Source organism: Pseudorasbora parva, chromosome 6 (assembly GCF_024679245.1).
Source record: "Pseudorasbora parva isolate DD20220531a chromosome 6, ASM2467924v1, whole genome shotgun sequence".
In the NCBI taxonomy this organism is placed as follows: domain Eukaryota; kingdom Metazoa; phylum Chordata; class Actinopteri; order Cypriniformes; family Gobionidae; genus Pseudorasbora; species Pseudorasbora parva.
The window spans coordinates 51,314,375-51,342,000 of record NC_090177.1 but is presented as its reverse complement, the minus strand read 5'-3'; the positions used below and the strand labels follow the sequence as shown (position 1 = coordinate 51,342,000).

General features: G+C 42.9%; 1 protein-coding gene across 1 annotated transcript in view; it reads right to left on the bottom strand.

Annotated features, from left to right (window-relative positions):
* The window catches only part of LOC137079105 (neoverrucotoxin subunit alpha-like), a 98,125-nt gene that overhangs the window by 58,233 nt on the left and 12,266 nt on the right, over positions 1–27,626 (bottom strand). The window lies entirely within an intron of this gene.

The window sequence follows — 27,626 nt, the reverse complement described above, 5'->3', positions numbered from 1 at the left end:
TTGTTTTCCCTGCTAACCCCACCATACAACACGATTTTAACATCCAGCTAGGTTCATCTTTGATTACTCCTTCAGGGTCGGTCAGAAATCTTGGAGTAATCTTTGATGACCAGCTGTCCTTCAAAGACCACATCTCGAAGACGGCTCGGTCATGCAGGTTTGCATTGCACAACATCAGGAAGATCAGACCGTTCCTTACGGAGCATGCAGCACAGCTTCTTGTCCAAGCCCTGGTCATTTCTAGACTTGACTATTGCAATGCGCTTCTGGCTGGACTTCCATCTTGTGCAATCAAACCGCTGCAAATGATCCAGAACACTGCAGCACGTCTTGTATTCAATGAGCCCAAAAGGGCTCATGTCACACCTCTATTCATCTCTCTGCATTGGCTGCCACTCGCTGCCAGGATCAAATTCAAAGCCCTGACTCTTGCTTATGGATCTTCCACAAGCTCAGCACCCCAGAAGCCTTCGCTCAGCTAATGAGTCTACACCCCCACCAGAAGCCTTCGCTCAGCTAACGAGTCCACACCTCCACCAGAAGCCTTCGCTCAGCTAATGAGTCTACACCCCCTCCAGAAGCCTTCGCTCAGCTAATGAGTCTACACCCCCTCCAGAAGCCTTCGCTCAGCTAACGAGTCCACACCTCCACCAGAAGCCTTCGCTCAGCTAACGAGTCTACACCCCCTCCAGAAGCCTTCGCTCAGCTAATGAGTCTACACCCCCTCCAGAAGCCTTCGCTCAGCTAATGAGTCTACACCCCCTCCAGAAGCCTTCGCTCAGCTAACGAGTCCACACCTCCACCAGAAGCCTTCGCTCAGCTAATGAGTCCACACCTCCACCAGAAGCCTTCGCTCAGCTAATGAGTCCACACCTCCACCAGAAGCCTTCGCTCAGCTAATGAGTCTACACCCCCTCCAGAAGCCTTCGCTCAGCTAACGAGTCCACACCTCCACCAGAAGCCTTCGCTCAGTTAATGAGTCTACACCCCCTCCAGAAGCCTTCGCTCAGCTAACGAGTCCACACCTCCACCAGAAGCCTTCGCTCAGCTAATGAGTCTACACCTCCACCAGAAGCCTTCGCTCAGCTAATGAGTCCACACCTCCACCAGAAGCCTTCGCTCAGCTAATGAGTCTACACCCCCTCCAGAAGCCTTCGCTCAGCTAACGAGTCCACACCTCCACCAGAAGCCTTCGCTCAGCTAATGAGTCTACACCCCCACCAGAAGCCTTCGCTCAGCTAATGAGTCTACACCCCCTCCAGAAGCCTTCGCTCAGCTAACGAGTCCACACCTCCACCAGAAGCCTTCGCTCAGCTAATGAGTCTACACCCCCACCAGAAGCCTTCGCTCAGCTAATGAGTCTACACCCCCACCAGAAGCCTTCGCTCAGCTAATGAGTCTACACCCCCACCAGAAGCCTTCGCTCAGCTAATGAGTCCACACCCCCTCCAGAAGCCTTCGCTCAGCTAACGAGTCCACACCTCCACCAGAAGCCTTCGCTCAGCTAATGAGTCTACACCCCCACCAGAAGCCTTCGCTCAGCTAACGAGTCCACACCTCCACCAGAAGCCTTCGCTCAGCTAATGAGTCTACACCCCCTCCAGAAGCCTTCGCTCAGCTAACGAGTCCACACCTCCACCAGAAGCCTTCGCTCAGCTAATGACCGAAGGCTTGTGGTACCATCACAGAGAGGCATGAAATCCCTCTCTAGAACTTTTACTTTCATTGTTCCTGGTTGGTGGAACGATCTTCCATCCTCCATACGCACGACAGAATCACTCGCTTCATTCAAAAGACAGGTAAAAACTCTTCCATGAGCACTTAATCTTACATAAAATAAAATAAAAATCTTTCCTCCTCTATTTCTCCCTTCTTCTTCACTTTTCTGGTTTTTGCTACTCTGAGCGGTATTCAAGTCTTGGTTTTTAGGGCACTTTTTGTGTTTCGTTGCCTCTTCTTGACGGATCGCTTCCTGTTCTCCTGAGTTGTAAGTCGCTTTGGATAAAAGCGTCTGCTTAATGCATAAATGTAAATGTAAATGTTTCTCAAAAAAATTCTACTGCTTAACAAGGCTGCATTTATTTGACCCAAAATGCAGCAAAAACAGTAATATTGTTAAGTATTTTTATCATTTAAAATAATTATCTTCTATTTGGATATATTTTTAAAATGCAATTTATTCCAGTCTTCAGTGTCACACGAGCCGGTACCACTTTATAATAAGGTTCAGTTGTAAGTCATTTATAAGTGGTTAGTTAATGATGAACTAATCATTTACAAAACATTCATAAATGATTATCAAGTGATATGCTAACATTTTATGAATGTTTTGTAAATTCTGTTACAAGTCATTTACAAGTAAGTAGTAAATGATTAACTAATGATTTATGAAACATGACTACGTGTTCATTAATGATTAATGAGTGATTTGTTCATTATTTTACATATATTTAGTAGATTCAGTTATAAGTAATTTACAATTGATTAGTTAATGATGAACTAATGATTTACAAAACATGACAATGCATTTCATAAATGTTACTAAATTGTTATTTTTTGTATATTTTGTAGATTCAGTTATAAATTATTTACAAGTTATAAGATAATGATAAACTAATCATTTTGGCTAGAGAGGAGCAATTAATTGACTGATAGACAACTACTCTGTAAGTGTTTGTAACTTTTCTCATTTGATTGTTTGTTCATTTGTTGTTGGATAAGTGTGTCTGTGTAGTGCAGTGGTGTGTATTATTAGTTTTGGTATATTCTCTCGGTGTGTGTGGGAGTTAGCATTTGTTGAGTTAGCATTTGTTTGGTCATTGCCACGTTGGGAGTGAGTTTGTTGGGGGCATTCCCAGCTGCTTTCAATAACGATACTCAAGTGAGTATAAATAGCTTGATAGTCTGCGGCAGCGGAAGCGGCAGTGTGAAGCCCTCCTTGTGTGAAGACCAACGAGTGTAAAAACTTCAACTCTTCCCAGCGCAACTCCGCCCGAGCAAGGACGCCGGTAAGGCACTTGAGTATCATCTTCCTTTTCATTATTTGTGTTCGGTTCTTTTCTAATTCCTATCTGGCCTTTTCTCTGATCTGTATTCACCATGTGCTTTCAAATCTCAACTATAACTACTAGCACTCGTAAATCACGCTCTGTACGCACGAGACGCCGTAATCCTAATAATTTGCGCTATATCCTAACATCCTCTGCTACTTTCCTCTCTATTCCAATTGGTCTCTGGAATTGCCAGTCTGCTGGAAACAAAACAGACTTTATTTCATCTATTGGGACTCATTCTCCAGCCTCATGGCCCTAACTGAGACCTGGATCAAACCAGAGGACACTGCCACTCCTGCAGCCCTCTCAACCAATTTAACTTTTTCACACACTCCTCGGCCTATTGGGAGGGGTGGGGGTACTGGTTTGCTTATCTCAAATGATTGGAAATTTGATCCATTACCGTCTCTACCGGCCAATTCATTTGAATCGCACTCAATCACTATTACTCACCCTGTTAAAATCCATGTGGTAGTGGTCTATCGTCCTCCAGGTCACCTCGGTAACTTTGTGGAGGAGTTGGATGTGTTACTTTCTAGCTTCCCTGAGGATGGCACTCCACTGATTCTGCTTGGTGACTTCAACATCCATCTTGATAAACACCTAGTTGCAGACTTCAGCACTCTACTGACTTCATTTGACCTTAAGTTAGTATCTACTACGGCTACTCACAGATCAGGTAACCAATTAGACCTCGTCTACACACGCAACTGCTCCACGGACAACACTTTAGTTACTCCATTACACACCTCAGACCACTTTCTCATCACTCTTAACCTCATACTGACTCCTGATACAACACATACTCCTACACAGATTATCTTTCGGCGTAATCTACGCTCACTCTCTCCCTCTCGCCTATCCACTATGGTTTCATCTTCACTCCCTCCACCTGCTCAGTTCTCAGCACTGGACACTAACATTGCTACTGACACTCTTTGCTCCACTCTAACATCCTCCTTAGACAGTTTTTGGCCCCTTTCATCCAGACCAGCCCGCCCCACCCCATCTGCCCCCTGGCTGTCTGAAGTTCTCTGTGAACATCGCTCTGGACTCAGGGCGGCAGAGAGGAAATGGCGGAAATCTAAAAACTATACTGACCTTGCCTTTTATCAGTCTCTTCTCTCTTTTCTTTCTCTACAAATGTCTCCACTGCTAAAACAACATACTACCACAACAAAATCAACAATTGCTCTGACTCTCGCAAACTCTTTAAAACATTCTCCTCTCTCCTTTGTCCTCCTCCTCCCCCTCCTTCATCAACTCTTACAGCTGATGACTTTGCATCATTTTTCACAAACTAAACAGCTCTCATCAGCAACCAGTTCTCCTCATCACAAACTGACACGCACATCTCAACAACTAACACGAACACGCTTCCATCCTTCTCTCCGCTCTGCAAGGCAGATATTTCTAAACTCATCCTTTCCAATCACCCTACTACCTATCCACTTGATCCTATACCCACTCACCTCCTTCAGGCCATTTCTTCTTCAATCACTCCTGCACTCACTCACATTGTCAACACTTCTCTTCACACGGGAACCTTTCCCACAGGCCACAGCATTTAAGCAGGCTCGGGTAACCCCACTGCTTAAGAAACCCTCTCTGAATCCAGCACTTTTAGAAAACTACCGACCGGTATCCCTTCTGCCTTTCATTGCAAAGACCCTTGAGTGAGTTGTGTTAAATCAACTCTCTATGTTTCTTGAACGGGACAACCTCCTAGACAACCAATCCGGCTTCAAAAGCGGCCATTCGACTGAGACTGCCTTGCTCTCGGTAACTGAGGCACTGAGCTCATTCTGCTGGATCTGTCTGCTGCTTTTGACACAGTTAACCACCAGATCCTCCTGTCAACACTTAAGAAGACGGGGATCTCAGGAACTGCTCTCCAGTGGTTCAGGTCGTACCTCTCAGGTAGGTCCTACAGGGTGTCATGGAGAGGTGTAGTGTCTAAGTCACATCATCTAGTTACTGGGGTTCCACAGGGCTCAGTCCTTGGACCACTTCTCTTCTCCATCGACATGTCATCATTAGGTTCTGTCATTCAGAAACACGGCTTCTTCTATCACTGCTATGCTGATGACACTCAACTCTACTTCTCATTTCAACCAGATGATCCTACAGTCAGTGTTCGTATCGCTGCCTGTCTGACAGACATTTCTGACTGGATGAAGGAGCATCATCTTAAACTCAATCTTGCAAAGACAGAATTACTTGTTTTCTCAACCAACCCAGCACTTCATCAAAATTTCTCCATTCAGCTTGGTTCATCGACCATAACTCCATCAAGGACAGCAAGAAACCTTGGAGTTGTGATTGATGACCAGTTAAACTTCACTGACCACATTACTGCAACAGCCCGGTCCTGCAGATTTGCTTTATACAACATTAGAAAGATCAGACCCTTCCTATCAGAACAGGCTGCACAACTCCTGGTTCAAGCTCTTGTTCTCTCCAGACTGGATTATTGTAATGCTCTTCTGGCTGGGCTTCCAGCATGCACTATCAAACCCTTGCAGCTGATCCAGAATGCAGCGGCGAGAGTGGTCTTTAATGAGCCGAAGAGAGCGCATGTTACGCCTCTCTTCATTAAACTGCACTGGTTGCCAATGGCTGCTCGCATCAAATTCAAGGCACTAGTTCTCGCCTACAAAACAACCACTGGCTCTTCACCAATATACCTAAACTCACTTGCTCAGACTTACACACCCTCCAGAAGCTTGCGTTCTGCGAGCGAGCGGCGCCTTGTGGTTCCATCCCAAAGAGGTATGAAATCGCTCTCACGGACATTTTCCTGGACCGTTCCCACCTGGTGGAATGACCTGCCGATCTCAATTTGTGCTGCCGAGTCTGTAGCCATTTTTAAAAAACATCTTAAGACACATCTTTTCCAATTGCACTTGACCGATACAGAATAGCACTTACTGATCACCACAGCAACGACCAAAAAGCGCACACTCCTGGATCATATCTACGTCTCTCACCCGGATTTGTGCCTTCAGGTGGGTATGTTACATAGTTATCATAACTATCATAATCCAGTGTTCTGTATTTTGCGTATGTGAGTTTTTGTTGTAGATGGCTATTGCTGCGCGTTTAGCTAGAATACAAAACCAACCCATTGGGCCACTGAATCTGCATTAACGACAACAGCTGGGGCAACAGCCTTAGTCCTAATGGGTTGTTATCATAGCTATCAAAATCCAGTGTTCGGCATTTTGCGGACGTGAGTTTTTGTTGTAGATGTCTAAAAAAAAAAAAAAAAAAATGTTGTGTACTGTGCTAATTAATTGAGATTTCTTACAGCTCTTACAGGTTGTTGGCCTTGTTTGTCTCGTTGCTTCTATTGCTCTCCCCTTTTTTGTAAGTCGCTTTGGATAAAAGCGTCTGCTAAATGATTAAATGTAAATGTAAATTTACAAATCCTGATTATACATTCATAAATGATTAAGTATAATATACTAATTTGCAAATCTGTGGTAAGTTATCTTTTAAAAATAGCATTTCATAAAATAACCAAACAGATCCTTAGTAAATGGTTAAGTTACTAGTTAATATATTATTAATCACTGAAATGTCAATATACCATTATCTCAATAAATTGTTAATCATGAACAAATGATGATCAAATCATTAGTAGATAATGAATATATAATTTATTGATGCATCATTACATTTGTAAGCTGGTCAGTTAAAACCCACAAAATGCATTTATAAACGAATGCATTTATATTTTAAAGAATGATAAATTACTAGTTGTCAAATTAATAACCATTTTAGACTGACTTATAGTCAGGGGATTGCAGTGTTAAGTTAAATCCTTTCACTCAGTGGGTCAGACTGGTGTTCTGTGAGGGGTCTAACGTTAGTGATAATGTGAACTGGTGTTCTGTGATGGGTCTAACGTTAGTGATAATGTGAACTGGTGTTCTGTGAGGGGTCTAACGTTAGCGATAATGTGAACTGGTGTTCTGTGAGGGGTCTAACGTTAGCGATAATGTGAACTGGTGTTCTGTGAGGGGTCTAACGTTAGTGATAATGTGAACTGGTGTTCTGTGAGGGGTCTAACGTTAGTGATAATGTGAACTGGTGTTCTGTGATGGGTCTAACGTTAGTGATAATGTGAACTGGTGTTCTGTGATGGGTCTAACGTTAGTGATAATGTGAACTGGTGTTCTGTGATGGGTCTAACGTTAGTGATAATGTGAACTGGTGTTCTGTGAGGGATCTAACGTTAGTGATAATGTGAACTGGTGTTCTGTGAGGGGTCTAACGTTAGTTATAATGTGAACTGGTGTTCTGTGATGGGTCTAACGTTAGTGATAATGTGAACTGGTGTTCTGTGAGGGATCTAACGTTAGTGATAATGTGAACTGGTGTTCTGTGAGGGATCTAACGTTAGTGATAATGTGAACTGGTGTTCTGTGATGGGTCTAACGTTAGTGATAATGTGAACTGGTGTTCTGTGAGGGATCTAACGTTAGTGATAATGTGAACTGGTGTTCTGTGAGGGGTCTAACGTTAGTGATAATGTGAACTGGTGTTCTGTGAGGGATCTAACGTTAGTGATAATGTGAACTGGTGTTCTGTGAGGGGTCTAACGTTAGTGATAATGTGAACTGGTGTTCTGTGAGGGATCTAACGTTAGTGATAATGTGAACTGGTGTTCTGTGAGGGGTCTAACGTTAGTGATAATGTGAACTGGTGTTCTGTGATGGGTCTAACGTTAGTGATAATGTGAACTGGTGTTCTGTGATGGGTCTAACGTTAGTGATAATGTGAACTGGTGTTCTGTGAGGGATCTAACGTTAGTGATAATGTGAACTGGTGTTCTGTGAGGGGTCTAACGTTAGTTATAATGTGAACTGGTGTTCTGTGATGGGTCTAACGTTAGTGATAATGTGAACTGGTGTTCTGTGAGGGGTCTAACGTTAGTGATAATGTGAACTGGTGTTCTGTGATGGGTCTAACGTTAGTGATAATGTGAACTGGTGTTCTGTGATGGGTCTAACGTTAGTGATAATGTGAACTGGTGTTCTGTGATGGGTCTAACGTTAGTGATAATGTGAACTGGTGTTCTGTGAGGGGTCTTACGTTAGTGATAATGTGAACTGGTGTTCTGTGATGGGTCTAACGTTAGTGATAATGTGAACTGGTGTTCTGTGATGGGTCTAACGTTAGTGATAATGTGAACTGGTGTTCTGTGAGGGGTCTAACGTTAGTGATAATGTGAACTGGTGTTCTGTGATGGGTCTAACGTTAGTGATAATGTGAACTGGTGTTCTGTGAGGGGTCTAACGTTAGTGATAATGTGAACTGGTGTTCTGTGATGGGTCTAACGTTAGTGATAATGTGAACTGGTGTTCTGTGAGGGGTCTAACGTTAGTGATAATGTGAACTGGTGTTCTGTGAGGGGTCTAACGTTAGTGATAATGTGAACTGGTGTTCTGTGAGGGGTCTAACGTTAGTGATAATGTGAACTGGTGTTCTGTGATGGGTCTAACGTTAGTGATAATGTGAACTGGTGTTCTTTGAGGGGTCTAACGTTAGTGATAATGTGAACTGGTGTTCTGTGAGGGGTCTAACGTTAGTGATAATGTGAACTGGTGTTCTGTGAGGGGTCTAACGTTAGTGATAATGTGAACTGGTGTTCTGTGATGGGTCTAACGTTAGTGATAATGTGAACTGGTGTTCTGTGAGGGATCTAACGTTAGTGATAATGTGAACTGGTGTTCTGTGATGGGTCTAACGTTAGTGATAATGTGAACTGGTGTTCTGTGATGGGTCTAACGTTAGTGATAATGTGAACTGGTGTTCTGTGATGGGTCTAACGTTAGTGATAATGTGAACTGGTGTTCTGTGATGGGTCTAACGTTAGTGATAATGTGAACTGGTGTTCTGTGATGGGTCTAACGTTAGTGATAATGTGAACTGGTGTTCTGTGATGGGTCTAACGTTAGTGATAATGTGAACTGGTGTTCTGTGATGGGTCTAACGTTAGTGATAATGTGAACTGGTGTTCTGTGATGGGTCTAACGTTAGTGATAATGTGAACTGGTGTTCTGTGATGGGTCTAACGTTAGTGATAATGTGAACTGGTGTTCTGTGATGGGTCTAACGTTAGTGATAATGTGAACTGGTGTTCTGTGAGGGGTCTAACGTTAGTGATAATGTGAACTGGTGTTCTGTGAGGGGTCTATCGTTAGTGATAATGTGAACTGGTGTTCTGTGATGGGTCTAACGTTAGCGATAATGTGAACTGGTGTTCTGTGAGGGGTCTAACGTTAGTGATAATGTGAACTGGTGTTCTGTGATGGGTCTAACGTTAGTGATAATGTGAACTGGTGTTCTGTGATGGGTCTAACGTTAGTGATAATGTGAACTGGTGTTCTGCGAGGGGTCTAACGTTAGTGATAATGTGAACTGGTGTTCTGTGATGGGTCTAACGTTAGTGATAATGTGAACTGGTGTTCTGTGATGGGTCTAACGTTAGTGATAATGTGAACTGGTGTTCTGTGATGGGTCTAACGTTAGTGATAATGTGAACTGGTGTTCTGTGAGGGGTCTAACGTTAGTGATAATGTGAACTGGTGTTCTGTGATGGGTCTAACGTTAGTGATAATGTGAACTGGTGTTCTGTGAGGGGTCTAACGTTAGTGATAATGTGAACTGGTGTTCTGTGATGGGTCTAACGTTAGTGATAATGTGAACTGGTGTTCTGTGAGGGGTCTAACGTTAGTGATAATGTGAACTGGTGTTCTGTGAGGGGTCTAACGTTAGTGATAATGTGAACTGGTGTTCTGTGATGGGTCTAACGTTAGTGATAATGTGAACTGGTGTTCTGTGAGGGATCTAACGTTAGTGATAATGTGAACTGGTGTTCTGTGATGGGTCTAACGTTAGTGATAATGTGAACTGGTGTTCTGTGATGGGTCTAACGTTAGTGATAATGTGAACTGGTGTTCTGTGATGGGTCTAACGTTAGTGATAATGTGAACTGGTGTTCTGTGATGGGTCTAACGTTAGTGATAATGTGAACTGGTGTTCTGTGATGGGTCTAACGTTAGTGATAATGTGAACTGGTGTTCTGTGATGGGTCTAACGTTAGTGATAATGTGAACTGGTGTTCTGTGATGGGTCTAACGTTAGTGATAATGTGAACTGGTGTTCTGTGATGGGTCTAACGTTAGTGATAATGTGAACTGGTGTTCTGTGATGGGTCTAACGTTAGTGATAATGTGAACTGGTGTTCTGTGATGGGTCTAACGTTAGTGATAATGTGAACTGGTGTTCTGTGAGGGGTCTAACGTTAGTGATAATGTGAACTGGTGTTCTGTGAGGGGTCTATCGTTAGTGATAATGTGAACTGGTGTTCTGTGATGGGTCTAACGTTAGTGATAATGTGAACTGGTGTTCTGTGATGGGTCTAACGTTAGTGATAATGTGAACTGGTGTTCTGTGATGGGTCTAACGTTAGTGATAATGTGAACTGGTGTTCTGTGATGGGTCTAACGTTAGTGATAATGTGAACTGGTGTTCTGTGATGGGTCTAACGTTAGTGATAATGTGAACTGGTGTTCTGTGATGGGTCTAACGTTAGTGATAATGTGAACTGGTGTTCTGTGATGGGGTCTAACGTTAGTGATAATGTGAACTGGTGTTCTGTGATGAGTCTAACGTTAGTGATAATGTGAACTGGTGTTCTGTGATGGGTCTAACGTTAGTGATAATGTGAACTGGTGTTCTGTGAGGGGTCTAACGTTAGTGATAATGTGAACTGGTGTTCTGTGAGGGGTCTAACGTTAGTGATAATGTGAACTGGTGTTCTGTGATGGGTCTAACGTTTGTGATAATGTGAACTGGTGTTCTGTGATGGGTCTAACGTTAGTGATAATGTGAACTGGTGTTCTGTGATGGGTCTAACGTTAGTGATAATGTGAACTGGTGTTCTGTGATGGGTCTAACGTTAGTGATAATGTGAACTGGTGTTCTGTGATGGGTCTAACGTTAGTGATAATGTGAACTGGTGTTCTGTGATGGGTCTAACGTTAGTGGTAATGTGAACTGGTGTTCTGTGAGGGGTCTAACGTTAGTGATAATGTGAACTGGTGTTCTGTGAGGGGTCTAACGTTAGTGATAATGTGAACTGGTGTTCTGTGATGGGTCTAACGTTAGTGATAATGTGAACTGGTGTTCTGTGAGGGGTCTAACGTTTGTGATAATGTGAACTGGTGTTCTGTGAGGGGTCTAACGTTAGTGATAATGTGAACTGGTGTTCTGTGATGGGTCTAACGTTAGTGATAATGTGAACTGGTGTTCTGTGATGGGTCTAACGTTAGTGATAATGTGAACTGGTGTTCTGTGAGGGGTCTAACGTTAGTGATAATGTGAACTGGTGTTCTGTGAGGGGTCTAACGTTAGTGATAATGTGAACTGGTGTTCTCTGAGGGGTCTAACGTTAGTGATAATGTGAACTGGTGTTCTGTGATGGGTCTAACGTTAGTGATAATGTGAACTGGTGATCTGTGATGGGTCTAACGTTAGTGATAATGTGAACTGGTGTTCTGTGATGGGTCTAACGTTAGTGATAATGTGAACTGGTGTTCTGTGAGGGGTCTAACGTTAGTGATAATGTGAACTGGTGTTCTGTGATGGGTCTAACGTTTGTGATAATGTGAACTGGTGTTCTGTGATGGGTCTAACGTTAGTGATAATGTGAACTGGTGTTCTGTGATGGGTCTAACGTTAGTGATAATGTGAACTGGTGTTCTGTGATGGGTCTAACGTTAGTGATAATGTGAACCGGTGTTCTGTGAGGGGTCTAACGTTAGTGATAATGTGAACCGGTGTTCTGTGATGGGTCTAACGTTAGTGATAATGTGAACTGGTGTTCTGTGAGGGATCTAACGTTAGTGATAATGTGAACTGGTGTTCTGTGATGGGTCTAACGTTAGTGATAATGTGAACTGGTGTTCTGTGAGGGATCTAACGTTAGTGATAATGTGAACTGGTGTTCTGTGAGGGGTCTAACGTTAGTGATAATGTGAACTGGTGTTCTGTGATGGGTCTAACGTTAGTGATAATGTGAAATGGTGTTCTGTGAGGGGTCTAACGTTAGTGATAATGTGAACTGGTGTTCTGTGAGGGGTCTAACGTTAGTGATAATGTGAACTGGTGTTCTGTGATGGGTCTAACGTTAGTGATAATGTGAACTGGTGTTCTGTGAGGGGTCTAACGTTAGTGATAATGTGAACTGGTGTTCTGTGATGGGTCTAACGTTAGTGATAATGTGAACTGGTGTTCTGTGATGGGTCTAACGTTAGTGATAATGTGAACTGGTGTTCTGTGAGGGGTCTAACGTTAGTGATAATGTGAACTGGTGTTCTGTGATGGGTCTAACGTTAGTGATAATGTGAACAGGTGTTCTGTGATGGGTCTAACGTTAGTGATAATGTGAACTGGTGTTCTGTGAGGGGTCTAACGTTAGTGATAATGTGAACTGGTGTTCTGTGAGGGGTCTAACGTTAGTGATAATGTGAACTGGTGTTCTGTGATGGGTCTAACGTTAGTGATAATGTGAACTGGTGTTCTGTGAGGGGTCTAACGTTAGTGATAATGTGAACTGGTGTTCTGTGATGGGTCTAACGTTAGTGATAATGTGAACTGGTGTTCTGTGAGGGATCTAACGTTAGTGATAATGTGAACTGGTGTTCTGTGATGGGTCTAACGTTAGTGATAATGTGAACTGGTGTTCTGTGAGGGATCTAACGTTAGTGATAATGTGAACTGGTGTTCTGTGATGGGTCTAACGTTAGTGATAATGTGAACTGGTGTTCTGTGAGGGGTCTATGTAACGGATTCACAGAGGCAGGTTTCAATAGCAAGTAATTCAGTTTAATTGACAGATAGTGTCACAGAAGTCAAAACTCAGAACACTGATGAAGTCCGGATAAGACGGAGCAGTGAGAGAGGCTCTGTTGGCGACACGGGCAGGCTGTGAGCAGCTGTGACTCGGGAGGTCGGTACAGGTAATCCGGGAAGGGATCCAGCGTTTCACGGAAGGGGGAAACGACAACCAACACGGAGACACAAGGGGAAACATCCAACAGAATCACGGGGAGGACGGGAGACGCAGACATTACACAAGGATCCACACAGACTGATGAACACAAGGAGATTATAAAGGGAACAAACAAGGCAGATAATGAGGGAGAACAGGTGGGGCAAATTAACCAATAATCAGATAACAAGGGGGAGGGAACTGACAGGGACACGAGCACATGCTCAACATAACAAAACCCACAAGTGCACACAAGACAGGACAGGCATGTGACAGTCTAACGTTAGTTATAATGTGAACTGGTGTTCTGTGAGGGGTCTAACGTTAGTGATAATGTGAACTGGTGTTCTGTGATGGGTCTAACGTTAGTGATAATGTGAACTGGTGTTCTGTGATGGGTCTAACGTTAGTGGTAATGTGAACTGGTGTTCTGTGATGGGTCTAACGTTATTGATAATGTGAACTGGTGTTCTGTGAGGGATCTAACGTTAGTGATAATGTGAACTGGTGTTCTGTGATGGGTCTAACGTTAGTGATAATGTGAACTGGTGTTCTGTGAGGGGTCTAACGTTAGTGATAATGTGAACTGGTGTTCTGTGATGGGTTTAACGTTAGTGATAATGTGAACTGGTGTTCTGTGATGGGTCTAACGTTAGTGATAATGTGAACTGGTGTTCTGTGATGGGTCTAACGTTAGTGATAATGTGAACTGGTGTTCTGTGATGGGTCTAACGTTAGTGATAATGTGAACTGGTGTTCTGTGAGGGATCTAACGTTAGTGATAATGTGAACTGGTGTTCTGTGAGGGGTCTAACGTTAGTGATAATGTGAACTGGTGTTCTGTGAGGGGTCTAACGTTAGTGATAATGTGAACTGGTGTTCTGTGAGGGGTCTAACGTTAGTGATAATGTGAACTGGTGTTCTGTGAGGGGTCTAACGTTAGTGATAATGTGAACTGGTGTTCTCTGAGGGGTCTAACGTTAGTGATAATGTGAACTGGTGTTCTGTGATGGGTCTAACGTTAGTGATAATGTGAACTGGTGATCTGTGATGGGTCTAACGTTAGTGATAATGTGAACTGGTGTTCTGTGATGGGTCTAACGTTAGTGATAATGTGAACTGGTGTTCTGTGAGGGGTCTAACGTTAGTGATAATGTGAACTGGTGTTCTGTGATGGGTCTAACGTTTGTGATAATGTGAACTGGTGTTCTGTGATGGGTCTAACGTTAGTGATAATGTGAACTGGTGTTCTGTGATGGGTCTAACGTTAGTGATAATGTGAACTGGTGTTCTGTGATGGGTCTAACGTTATTGATAATGTGAACTGGTGTTCTGTGAGGGATCTAACGTTAGTGATAATGTGAACTGGTGTTCTGTGATGGGTCTAACGTTAGTGATAATGTGAACTGGTGTTCTGTGAGGGGTCTAACGTTAGTGATAATGTGAACTGGTGTTCTGTGATGGGTCTAACGTTAGTGATAATGTGAACTGGTGTTCTGTGATGGGTCTAACGTTAGTGATAATGTGAACTGGTGTTCTGTGAGGGGTCTAACGTTAGTGATAATGTGAACTGGTGTTCTGTGAGGGGTCTAACGTTAGTGATAATGTGAACTGGTGTTCTGTGATGGGTCTAACGTTTGTGATAATGTGAACTGGTGTTCTGTGATGGGTCTAACGTTAGTGATAATGTGAACTGGTGTTCTGTGATGGGTCTAACGTTAGTGATAATGTGAACTGGTGTTCTGTGATGGGTCTAACGTTAGTGATAATGTGAACTGGTGTTCTGTGAGGGGTCTAACGTTAGTGATAATGTGAACTGGTGTTCTGTGATGGGTCTAACGTTAGTGATAATGTGAACTGGTGTTCTGTGATGGGTCTAACGTTAGTGATAATGTGAACTGGTGTTCTGTGATGGGTCTAACGTTAGTGATAATGTGAACTGGTGTTCTGTGAGGGGTCTAACGTTAGTGATAATGTGAACTGGTGTTCTGTGATGGGTCTAACGTTAGTGATAATGTGAACTGGTGTTCTGTGAGGGGTCTATGTAACGGATTCACAGAGGCAGGTTTCAATAGCAAGTAATTCAGTTTAATTGACAGATAGTGTCACAGAAGTCAAAACTCAGAACACTGATGAAGTCCGGATAAGACGGAGCAGTGAGAGAGGCTCTGTTGGCGACACGGGCAGGCTGTGAGCAGCTGTGACTCGGGAGGTCGGTACAGGTAATCCGGGAAGGGATCCAGCGTTTCACGGAAGGGGGAAACGACAACCAACACGGAGACACAAGGGGAAACATCCAACAGAATCACGGGGAGGACGGGAGACGCAGACATTACACAAGGATCCACACAGACTGACGAACACAAGGAGATTATAAAGGGAACAAACAAGGCAGATAATGAGGGAGAACAGGTGGGGCAAATTAACCAATAATCAGATAACAAGGGGGAGGGAACTGACAGGGACACGAGCACATGCTCAACATAACAAAACCCACAAGTGCACACAAGACAGGACAGGCATGTGACATTACCCCCTCCTTAAGGAGCGGCTACCAGACGCTCCACTAGGGACGGGAGGGACAGACATTACACAAGGATCCACACAGACTGACGAACACAAGGAGATTATAAAGGGAACAAACAAGGCAGATAATGAGGGAGAACAGGTGGGGAAAATTAACCAATAATCAGATAACAAGGGGGAGGGAACTGACAGGGACACGAGCACATGCTCAACATAACAAAACCCACAAGTGCACACAAGACAGGACAGGCATGTGACAGTCTAACGTTAGTTATAATGTGAACTGGTGTTCTGTGAGGGGTCTAACGTTAGTGATAATGTGAACTGGTGTTCTGTGATGGGTCTAACGTTAGTGATAATGTGAACTGGTGTTCTGTGATGGGTCTAACGTTAGTGGTAATGTGAACTGGTGTTCTGTGATGGGTCTAACGTTATTGATAATGTGAACTGGTGTTCTGTGAGGGATCTAACGTTAGTGATAATGTGAACTGGTGTTCTGTGATGGGTCTAACGTTAGTGATAATGTGAACTGGTGTTCTGTGAGGGGTCTAACGTTAGTGATAATGTGAACTGGTGTTCTGTGATGGGTCTAACGTTAGTGATAATGTGAACTGGTGTTCTGTGATGGGTCTAACGTTAGTGATAATGTGAACTGGTGTTCTGTGAGGGGTCTAACGTTAGTGATAATGTGAACTGGTGTTCTGTGATGGGTCTAACGTTAGTGATAATGTGAACTGGTGTTCTGTGATGGGTCTAACGTTAGTGATAATGTGAACTGGTGTTCTGTGATGGGTCTAACGTTAGTGATAATGTGAACTGGTGTTCTGTGATGGGTCTAACGTTAGTGATAATGTGAACTGGTGTTCTGTGATGGGTCTAACGTTAGTGGTAATGTGAACTGGTGTTCTGTGATGGGTCTAACGTTATTGATAATGTGAACTGGTGTTCTGTGAGGGATCTAACGTTAGTGATAATGTGAACTGGTGTTCTGTGATGGGTCTAACGTTAGTGATAATGTGAACTGGTGTTCTGTGAGGGGTCTAACGTTAGTGATAATGTGAACTGGTGTTCTGTGATGGGTCTAACGTTAGTGATAATGTGAACTGGTGTTCTGTGATGGGTCTAACGTTAGTGATAATGTGAACTGGTGTTCTGTGAGGGGTCTAACGTTAGTGATAATGTGAACTGGTGTTCTGTGATGGGTCTAACGTTAGTGATAATGTGAACTGGTGTTCTGTGATGGGTCTAACGTTAGTGATAATGTGAACTGGTGTTCTGTGAGGGATCTAACGTTAGTGATAATGTGAACTGGTGTTCTGTGATGGGTCTAACGTTAGTGATAATGTGAACTGGTGTTCTGTGATGGGTCTAACGTTAGTGATAATGTGAACTGGTGTTCTGTGATGGGTCTAACGTTAGTGATAATGTGAACTGGTGTTCTGTGAGGGGTCTAACGTTAGTGATAATGTGAACTGGTGTTCTGTGATGGGTCTAACGTTTGTGATAATGTGAACTGGTGTTCTGTGATGGGTCTAACGTTAGTGATAATGTGAACTGGTGTTCTGTGATGGGTCTAACGTTAGTGATAATGTGAACTGGTGTTCTGTGATGGGTCTAACGTTAGTGATAATGTGAACTGGTGTTCTGTGAGGGGTCTAACGTTAGTGATAATGTGAACTGGTGTTCTGTGATGGGTCTAACGTTAGTGATAATGTGCACTGGTGTTCTGTGAGGGATCTAACGTTAGTGATAATGTGAACTGGTGTTCTGTGATGGGTCTAACGTTAGTGATAATGTGAACTGGTGTTCTGTGATGGGTCTAACGTTAGTGATAATGTGAACTGGTGTTCTGTGATGGGTCTAACGTTAGTGATAATGTGAACTGGTGTTCTGTGATGGGTCTAACGTTAGTGATAATGTGAACTGGTGTTCTGTGATGGGTCTAACGTTAGTGATAATGTGAACTGGTGTTCTGTGATGGGTCTAACGTTAGTGATAATGTGAACTGGTGTTCTGTGAGGGATCTAACGTTAGTGATAATGTGAACTGGTGTTCTGTGATGGGTCTAACGTTAGTGATAATGTGAACTGGTGTTCTGTGAGGGGTCTAACGTTAGTGATAATGTGAACTGGTGTTCTGTGATGGGTCTAACGTTAGTGATAATGTGAACTGGTGTTCTGTGAGGGGTCTATGTAACGGATTCACAGAGGCAGGTTTCAATAGCAAGTAATTCAGTTTAATTGACAGATAGTGTCACAGAAGTCAAAACTCAGAACACTGATGAAGTCCGGATAAGACGGAGCAGTGAGAGAGGCTCTGTTGGCGACACGGGCAGGCTGTGAGCAGCTGTGACTCGGGAGGTCGGTACAGGTAATCCGGGAAGGGATCCAGCGTTTCACGGAAGGGGGAAACGACAACCAACACGGAGACACAAGGGGAAACATCCAACAGAATCACGGGGAGGACGGGAGACGCAGACATTACACAAGGATCCACACAGACTGACGAACACAAGGAGATTATAAAGGGAACAAACAAGGCAGATAATGAGGGAGAACAGGTGGGGCAAATTAACCAATAATCAGATAACAAGGGGGAGGGAACTGACAGGGACACGAGCACATGCTCAACATAACAAAACCCACAAGTGCACACAAGACAGGACAGGCATGTGACATTACCCCCTCCTTAAGGAGCGGCTACCAGACGCTCCACTAGGGACGGGAGGGACAGACATTACACAAGGATCCACACAGACTGACGAACACAAGGAGATTATAAAGGGAACAAACAAGGCAGATAATGAGGGAGAACAGGTGGGGAAAATTAACCAATAATCAGATAACAAGGGGGAGGGAACTGACAGGGACACGAGCACATGCTCAACATAACAAAACCCACAAGTGCACACAAGACAGGACAGGCATGTGACAGTCTAACGTTAGTTATAATGTGAACTGGTGTTCTGTGAGGGGTCTAACGTTAGTGATAATGTGAACTGGTGTTCTGTGATGGGTCTAACGTTAGTGATAATGTGAACTGGTGTTCTGTGATGGGTCTAACGTTAGTGGTAATGTGAACTGGTGTTCTGTGATGGGTCTAACGTTATTGATAATGTGAACTGGTGTTCTGTGAGGGATCTAACGTTAGTGATAATGTGAACTGGTGTTCTGTGATGGGTCTAACGTTAGTGATAATGTGAACTGGTGTTCTGTGAGGGGTCTAACGTTAGTGATAATGTGAACTGGTGTTCTGTGATGGGTCTAACGTTAGTGATAATGTGAACTGGTGTTCTGTGATGGGTCTAACGTTAGTGATAATGTGAACTGGTGTTCTGTGAGGGGTCTAACGTTAGTGATAATGTGAACTGGTGTTCTGTGATGGGTCTAACGTTAGTGATAATGTGAACTGGTGTTCTGTGATGGGTCTAACGTTAGTGATAATGTGAACTGGTGTTCTGTGATGGGTCTAACGTTAGTGATAATGTGAACTGGTGTTCTGTGATGGGTCTAACGTTAGTGATAATGTGAACTGGTGTTCTGTGATGGGTCTAACGTTAGTGATAATGTGAACTGGTGTTCTGTGATGGGTCTAACGTTAGTGATAATGTGAACTGGTGTTCTGTGATGGGTCTAACGTTAGTGGTAATGTGAACTGGTGTTCTGTGATGGGTCTAACGTTAGTGATAATGTGAACTGGTGTTCTGTGAGGGGTCTAACGTTAGTGATAATGTGAACTGGTGTTCTGTGATGGGTCTAACGTTATTGATAATGTGAACTGGTGTACTGTGATGGGTCTAACGTTAGTGATAATGTGAACTGGTGTTCTGTGATGGGTCTAACGTTAGTGATAATGTGAACTGGTGTTCTGTGAGGGATCTAACGTTAGTGATAATGTGAACTGGTGTTCTGTGATGGGTCTAACGTTAGTGATAATGTGAACTGGTGTTCTGTGAGGGGTCTAACGTTAGTGATAATGTGAACTGGTGTTCTGTGATGGGTCTAACGTTAGTGATAATGTGAACTGGTGTTCTGTGATGGGTCTAACGTTAGTGATAATGTGAACTGGTGTTCTGTGAGGGATCTAACGTTAGTGATAATGTGAACTGGTGTTCTGTGATGGGTCTAACGTTAGTGATAATGTGAACTGGTGTTCTGTGATGGGTCTAACGTTAGTGATAATGTGAACTGGTGTTCTGTGAGGGGTCTAACGTTAGTGATAATGTGAACTGGTGTTCTGTGATGGGTCTAACGTTTGTGATAATGTGAACTGGTGTTCTGTGATGGGTCTAACGTTAGTGATAATGTGAACTGGTGTTCTGTGATGGGTCTAACGTTAGTGATAATGTGAACTGGTGTTCTGTGATGGGTCTAACGTTAGTGATAATGTGAACTGGTGTTCTGTGAGGGGTCTAACGTTAGTGATAATGTGAACTGGTGTTCTGTGATGGGTCTAACGTTAGTGATAATGTGCACTGGTGTTCTGTGAGGGGTCTAACGTTAGTGATAATGTGAACTGGTGTTCTGTGATGGGTCTAACGTTAGTGATAATGTGAACTGGTGTTCTGTGATGGGTCTAACGTTAGTGATAATGTGAACTGGTGTTCTGTGATGGGTCTAACGTTAGTGATAATGTGAACTGGTGTTCTGTGAGGGGTCTAACGTTAGTGATAATGTGAACTGGTGTTCTGTGATGGGTCTAACGTTAGTGATAATGTGAACTGGTGTTCTGTGAGGGATCTAACGTTAGTGATAATGTGAACTGGTGTTCTGTGATGGGTCTAACGTTAGTGATAATGTGAACTGGTGTTCTGTGAGGGGTCTAACGTTAGTGATAATGTGAACTGGTGTTCTGTGATGGGTCTAACGTTAGTGATAATGTGAACTGGTGTTCTGTGAGGGGTCTATGTAACGGATTCACAGAGGCAGGTTTCAATAGCAAGTAATTCAGTTTAATTGACAGATAGTGTCACAGAAGTCAAAACTCAGAACACTGATGAAGTCCGGATAAGACGGAGCAGTGAGAGAGGCTCTGTTGGCGACACGGGCAGGCTGTGAGCAGCTGTGACTCGGGAGGTCGGTACAGGTAATCCGGGAAGGGATCCAGCGTTTCACGGAAGGGGGAAACGACAACCAACACGGAGACACAAGGGGAAACATCCAACAGAATCACGGGGAGGACGGGAGACGCAGACATTACACAAGGATCCACACAGACTGACGAACACAAGGAGATTATAAAGGGAACAAACAAGGCAGATAATGAGGGAGAACAGGTGGGGCAAATTAACCAATAATCAGATAACAAGGGGGAGGGAACTGACAGGGACACGAGCACATGCTCAACATAACAAAACCCACAAGTGCACACAAGACAGGACAGGCATGTGACATTACCCCCTCCTTAAGGAGCGGCTACCAGACGCTCCACTAGGGACGGGAGGGACAGACATTACACAAGGATCCACACAGACTGACGAACACAAGGAGATTATAAAGGGAACAAACAAGGCAGATAATGAGGGAGAACAGGTGGGGAAAATTAACCAATAATCAGATAACAAGGGGGAGGGAACTGACAGGGACACGAGCACATGCTCAACATAACAAAACCCACAAGTGCACACAAGACAGGACAGGCATGTGACAGTCTAACGTTAGTTATAATGTGAACTGGTGTTCTGTGAGGGGTCTAACGTTAGTGATAATGTGAACTGGTGTTCTGTGATGGGTCTAACGTTAGTGATAATGTGAACTGGTGTTCTGTGATGGGTCTAACGTTAGTGGTAATGTGAACTGGTGTTCTGTGATGGGTCTAACGTTATTGATAATGTGAACTGGTGTTCTGTGAGGGATCTAACGTTAGTGATAATGTGAACTGGTGTTCTGTGATGGGTCTAACGTTAGTGATAATGTGAACTGGTGTTCTGTGAGGGGTCTAACGTTAGTGATAATGTGAACTGGTGTTCTGTGATGGGTCTAACGTTAGTGATAATGTGAACTGGTGTTCTGTGATGGGTCTAACGTTAGTGATAATGTGAACTGGTGTTCTGTGAGGGGTCTAACGTTAGTGATAATGTGAACTGGTGTTCTGTGATGGGTCTAACGTTAGTGATAATGTGAACTGGTGTTCTGTGATGGGTCTAACGTTAGTGATAATGTGAACTGGTGTTCTGTGATGGGTCTAACGTTAGTGATAATGTGAACTGGTGTTCTGTGATGGGTCTAACGTTAGTGATAATGTGAACTGGTGTTCTGTGATGGGTCTAACGTTAGTGATAATGTGAACTGGTGTTCTGTGATGGGTCTAACGTTAGTGATAATGTGAACTGGTGTTCTGTGATGGGTCTAACGTTAGTGGTAATGTGAACTGGTGTTCTGTGATGGGTCTAACGTTAGTGATAATGTGAACTGGTGTTCTGTGAGGGGTCTAACGTTAGTGATAATGTGAACTGGTGTTCTGTGATGGGTCTAACGTTAGTGATAATGTGAACTGGTGTTCTGTGAGGGGTCTAACGTTAGTGATAATGTGAACTGGTGTTCTGTGAGGGGTCTAACGTTAGTGATAATGTGAACTGGTGTTCTGTGATGGGTCTAACGTTAGTGATAATGTGAACTGGTGTTCTGTGAGGGGTCTAACGTTAGTGATAATGTGAACTGGTGTTCTGTGATGGGGTCTAACGTTAGTGATAATGTGAACTGGTGTTCTGTGATGGGGTCTAACGTTAGTGATAATGTGAACTGGTGTTCTGTGATGGGTCTAACGTTAGTGATAATGTGAACTGGTGTTCTGTGATGGGTCTAACGTTAGTGATAATGTGAACTGGTGTTCTGTGATGGGTCTAACGTTAGTGATAATGTGAACTGGTGTTCTGTGATGGGTCTAACGTTAGTGATAATGTGAACTGGTGTTCTGTGATGGGTCTAACGTTAGTGATAATGTGAACTGGTGTTCTGTGATGGGTCTAACGTTAGTGATAATGTGAACTGGTGTTCTGTCAGGGGTCTAACGTTAGTGATAATGTGAACTGGTGTTCTGTGAGGGGTCTAACGTTAGTGATAATGTGAACTGGTGTTCTGTGAGGGGTCTAACGTTAGTGATAATGTGAACTGGTGTTCTGTGAGGGGTCTAACGTTAGTGATAATGTGAACTGGTGTTCTGTGATGGGTCTAACGTTAGTGATAATGTGAACTGGTGTTCTGTGAGGGGTCTAACGTTAGTGATAATGTGAACTGGTGTTCTGTGAGGGGTCTAACGTTAGTGATAATGTGAACTGGTGTTCTGTGAGGGGTCTAACGTTAGTGATAATGTGAATTGGTGTTCTGTGATGGGTCTAACGTTAGTGATAATGTGAACTGGTGTTCTGTGAGGGGTCTAACGTTAGTGATAATGTGAACTGGTGTTCTGTGAGGGGTCTAACGTTAGTGATAATGTGAACTGGTGTTCTGTGATGGGTCTAACGTTAGTGATAATGTGAACTGGTGTTCTGTGATGGGTCTAACGTTAGTGATAATGTGAACTGGTGTTCTGTGAGGGGTCTAACGTTAGTGATAATGTGAACTGGTGTTCTGTGATGGGTCTAACGTTAGTGATAATGTGAACTGGTGTTCTGTGAGGGGTCTAACGTTAGTGATAATGTGAACTGGTGTTCTGTGAGGGGTCTAACGTTAGTGATAATGTGAACTGGTGTTCTGTGATGGGTCTAACGTTAGTGATAATGTGAACTGGTGTTCTGTGATGGGTCTAACGTTAGTGATAATGTGAACTGGTGTTCTGTGATGGGTCTAACGTTAGTGATAATGTGAACTGGTGTTCTGTGATGGGTCTAACGTTAGTGATAATGTGAACTGGTGTTCTCTGAGGGGTCTAACGTTAGTGATAATGTGAACTGGTGTTCTGTGATGGGTCTAACGTTAGTGATAATGTGAACTGGTGTTCTGTGAGGGGTCTAACGTTAGTGATAATGTGAACTGGTGTTCTGTGATGGGTCTAACGTTAGTGATAATGTGAACTGGTGTTCTGTGATGGGTCTAACGTTAGTGATAATGTGAACTGGTGTTCTGTGATGGGTCTAACGTTAGTGATAATGTGGACTGGTGTTCTGTGATGGGTCTAACGTTAGTGATAATGTGAACTGGTGTTCTGTGATGGGTCTAACGTTAGTGATAATGTAAACTGGTGTTCTGTGAGGGGTCTAACGTTAGTGATAATGTGAACTGGTGTTCTCTGAGGGGTCTAACGTTAGTGATAATGTGAACTGGTGTTCTGTGATGGGTCTAACGTTAGTGATAATGTGAACTGGTGTTCTGTGAGGGGTCTAACGTTAGTGATAATGTGAACTGGTGTTCTGTGATGGGTCTAACGTTAGTGATAATGTGAACTGGTGTTCTGTGATGGGTCTAACGTTAGTGATAATGTGAACTGGTTTACCCTCCAGTGAAGCATCAGGTGGTCGTGTCAGAGAAGACAGCTGTCTATACCCTCACCAGTCAGCATTTACATTAAAGTACACACTACACAGTGTTCATCACCTGTTAGAGATGATGCTGTAAACGCATGAATAAATCATTTAAATGGACTACACATCACATCATATACACATCATACATAGATATTTCTAACCCGTTACAAATGATCTGCACACGTATACAAGGCATTTACATCGCTCTTAGCGTCCCCTAATCTAAAGTGTAGACTATTCATTACTTGTAAATGTTTTACACGTCATTTGTAGATATTTCTCACCCGTTGCAAATGCGTCCATTGATTGCTACAACAAATGTAACGTTAAAATGTGAACATTCAATTCTGTTATTCCTCGCCTGTTGCAATAGAAATGTGTAAATAGGTAATTCATCTAAATACTGAAAGCATTTAACTCCAATTCGTCACAACCAATCCCTTCCCTAAACCTACCCGTTTGTGTTTTATATTATAAAACAACAGGCAGATACAATTGCAGGAACAATTTATTTAAAAAGTAAAAATATTCCAAGTGTCCCGAGGCCAAACGATTGGTTTGTGTGAAGTCAATCCGCAGAAGCGATCAGCAGCGTTGAGTCCATCAACCGGCCGATGATCAACACATTTCAAAATCTGCCGCCGGAAGAAACGTCATGTCAGCTTTGATTGTAAAATGCCATTGGCTCTCATGTGTCATGTGACCGATTGCATCATGCTAGAGTCAGGAGTATTATTTGAATGATAAATAGGTTAAATATGCCTTCATGAAGGGATCATCATTTCAATGATTAAAACTGTTCTTCACATAAAGATATCGTATGACTTCAGAAAACGTTGAATACAACATGAGCTAATACTTTTATACTGTTTTTGGTCAGTTTTTGCAATAAAAAGTAGCCTATTTATATTTTTATCATGTCTACTTTTACAAACGTAAAGAATTAAATGCGTCTTGATCTGATGCATTGGGATATGCAACAAAACATTATATGGGCTACTCATCATTTACTATAGCCTCACGTGGTCATACTCAATTCTAGTCAGAATATGAGTCTGAAACTGCTCCATTAGGCTGTGATTATGGGGCGTTTCAACCGAACCAGGAAAGGCTACTCATCATTTACTAATGGTTTCATCATCATTTGTTCATGATTAACAATTTATTGAGATAATGGTACACTGACATTTCAGTGATTAATAATATATTAACTAGTAACTTAACCATTTACTAAGGATCTGTTTGATTATTTTATGAAATGCAATTTTTTTTAAAGGGATCCCATGGTGTTGAGACTTGTATGGCTTAATATAACATAAATGATGTCTCTTACTGAATTATGTGGTAGAAAACCCATGAAAGATCTACATTATTTAAAAAAATCGATTTTATATTTAGACCATGGGCGGCGCCATTTTGTTTGCGTTCTAGGTTGATGACGTAGAGTGGTTGAACTCCTCAATCAGCTGGCGTTACCCGTTGCTATTTTTACCACAACGCAACTCGAAAATTGTTTCAGAGTTAAACAAAACAAATGAATTGCTTTGTAATTGTACTTAAAACATACTCAAACATACATGTGCACACAAACTCACCTACACAAGTCACAAACAGATCGGCGGGCGCGCACACACCTAGGTCAGCGACAGACTGCTCTGTCTCAATCGCATGCATCATCACCAAAACATCCTGCCTCTCTTTCTCACGTTACTTTATCCCATCGTCCTACCTAGATATTTCCCTCTGCTGGTCACATTAGGCATTACAGTTCATCTACTATCAACAGTCTATCTAGGATATCAACACAGGGAATAGATTGAGGGTTATGTTATGTATGCGCGCATGCAGTGCGTGCGTGTGTGTGTGTGTGTTCGCGCCGATCTGTTGGGGTGTGTGTGTGTTCGCGCCGATCTGTTGGGGTGTGTGTGTGTGTGTGTGTGTGTGTGTGTGTGTTCGCGCCAATCTGTTGGGGTGTGTGTGAGTCTGTGAGAGAGAGAGAGTTTGTGTGCACATGTATGTTTGGGTGCGTGGAGTCGGACAGCTGTTGTGTGTAAATCGGCTGTACACTCGTTATTGCGGTGGAACGTGAGACTGAATGACTGCACTCGAACATGTCCACTATGGTGTCGGACAACACTACAAATGTCCGTCCCTTCAAATAATGCCCTATTTAAGGGTATAGGGTCGATTTCAGATTCAGCCCCTGTCGTGGAGACTGAGCAGCCCAACATCTCGATTGAAACAGAGCCTGTCGTGTGCGCGCCCGCCGATCTGTTTGTGACTTGTGTAGGTGAGTTTGTGTGCACATGTATGTTTGAGTGTGTTATAAGTATAATTACAAAGGAATTCATTGGTTTTGTTTAACTCTGAAACAATTTTCGAGTTGCGTTGTGGTAAAAATAGCTACGGGTAATGCCAGCTGATTGAGGAGTTCAACCACTCTACGTCATCAACCTAGAACACAAACAAAATGGCGCCGCCCATGGTCCAAATATAAAATCGATTTTTAAAATAACGTAGATCTTTCATGGGTTTTCTACTACATAATTCAGTAAGAGACATCATTTATGTTACATTAAGCCATACAAGTCTCAACACCAGGGGATCCCTTTAAAGATAGGGCTAACTTATGACAGATTTGTAAATCGTTACCATATTAATAATTTACGAATGTATAATCATGATTTGTAAATGATTAGTTTATCATTATCTAATAACTTGTAAATAATTTATAACTGAATCTACAAAACATACAAAAAAGTAACATTTATGAAATGCATTGTCATGTTTTGTAAATGTTTTGTAAACCAGGAGTCAGGATGTTCAATCATCAGAGAGAATTTTACTGAAGAATAGTTTGCAAGAATCAGCTTCAGAGTCTCTCAGGGCGGTGTCAGGCCAGACTCTACTCTACACAAAATTACCACACCAGTTATACCAATTTCAAGGGCATGATTTACATCATTATGGACACGTGGAATATTACTGATTGGCATAAAGTCTAAACAATGTGTCACGCGAGAATAGATAGGAGATGTTGTTGTTGTTAATCAGGATGTCTACATCAGACAATCCCAAGATTGGGGTAGTGTTGACTTCAGGGGAGTCCTAGAAAGACGCCAAGAGGTGTAGAGTGTGAGAAAAGCGGTCCAATCCATTCCATACAGGATGGATTGGACCTGCACAGAACATGTAACACACACACACACGACTCTAGGGCACATCTCTCCTCCAAGGTTAGCACAGCAGTGAGCCTATCAACAGGACAAGATATCAACACCACATGACAAACGAAAAAACGAAGAAAAGTATGAGTTATATCATCTACCTCATTCTATAAAGAAATATAAAGACAAAAATGTACTTTTTTAATCAATGGGAAAAATCACACTATATAAATGGGAAGAAATCACAATTGGGAGACTCAAATCCTCCCACCCCTTCCTGTCCTGGGGTTACTAACAACAGGCAGGATTCACCTCTTGGAAGTTCTAACTTTCTCTCCAAGGCCCTTTTGGTC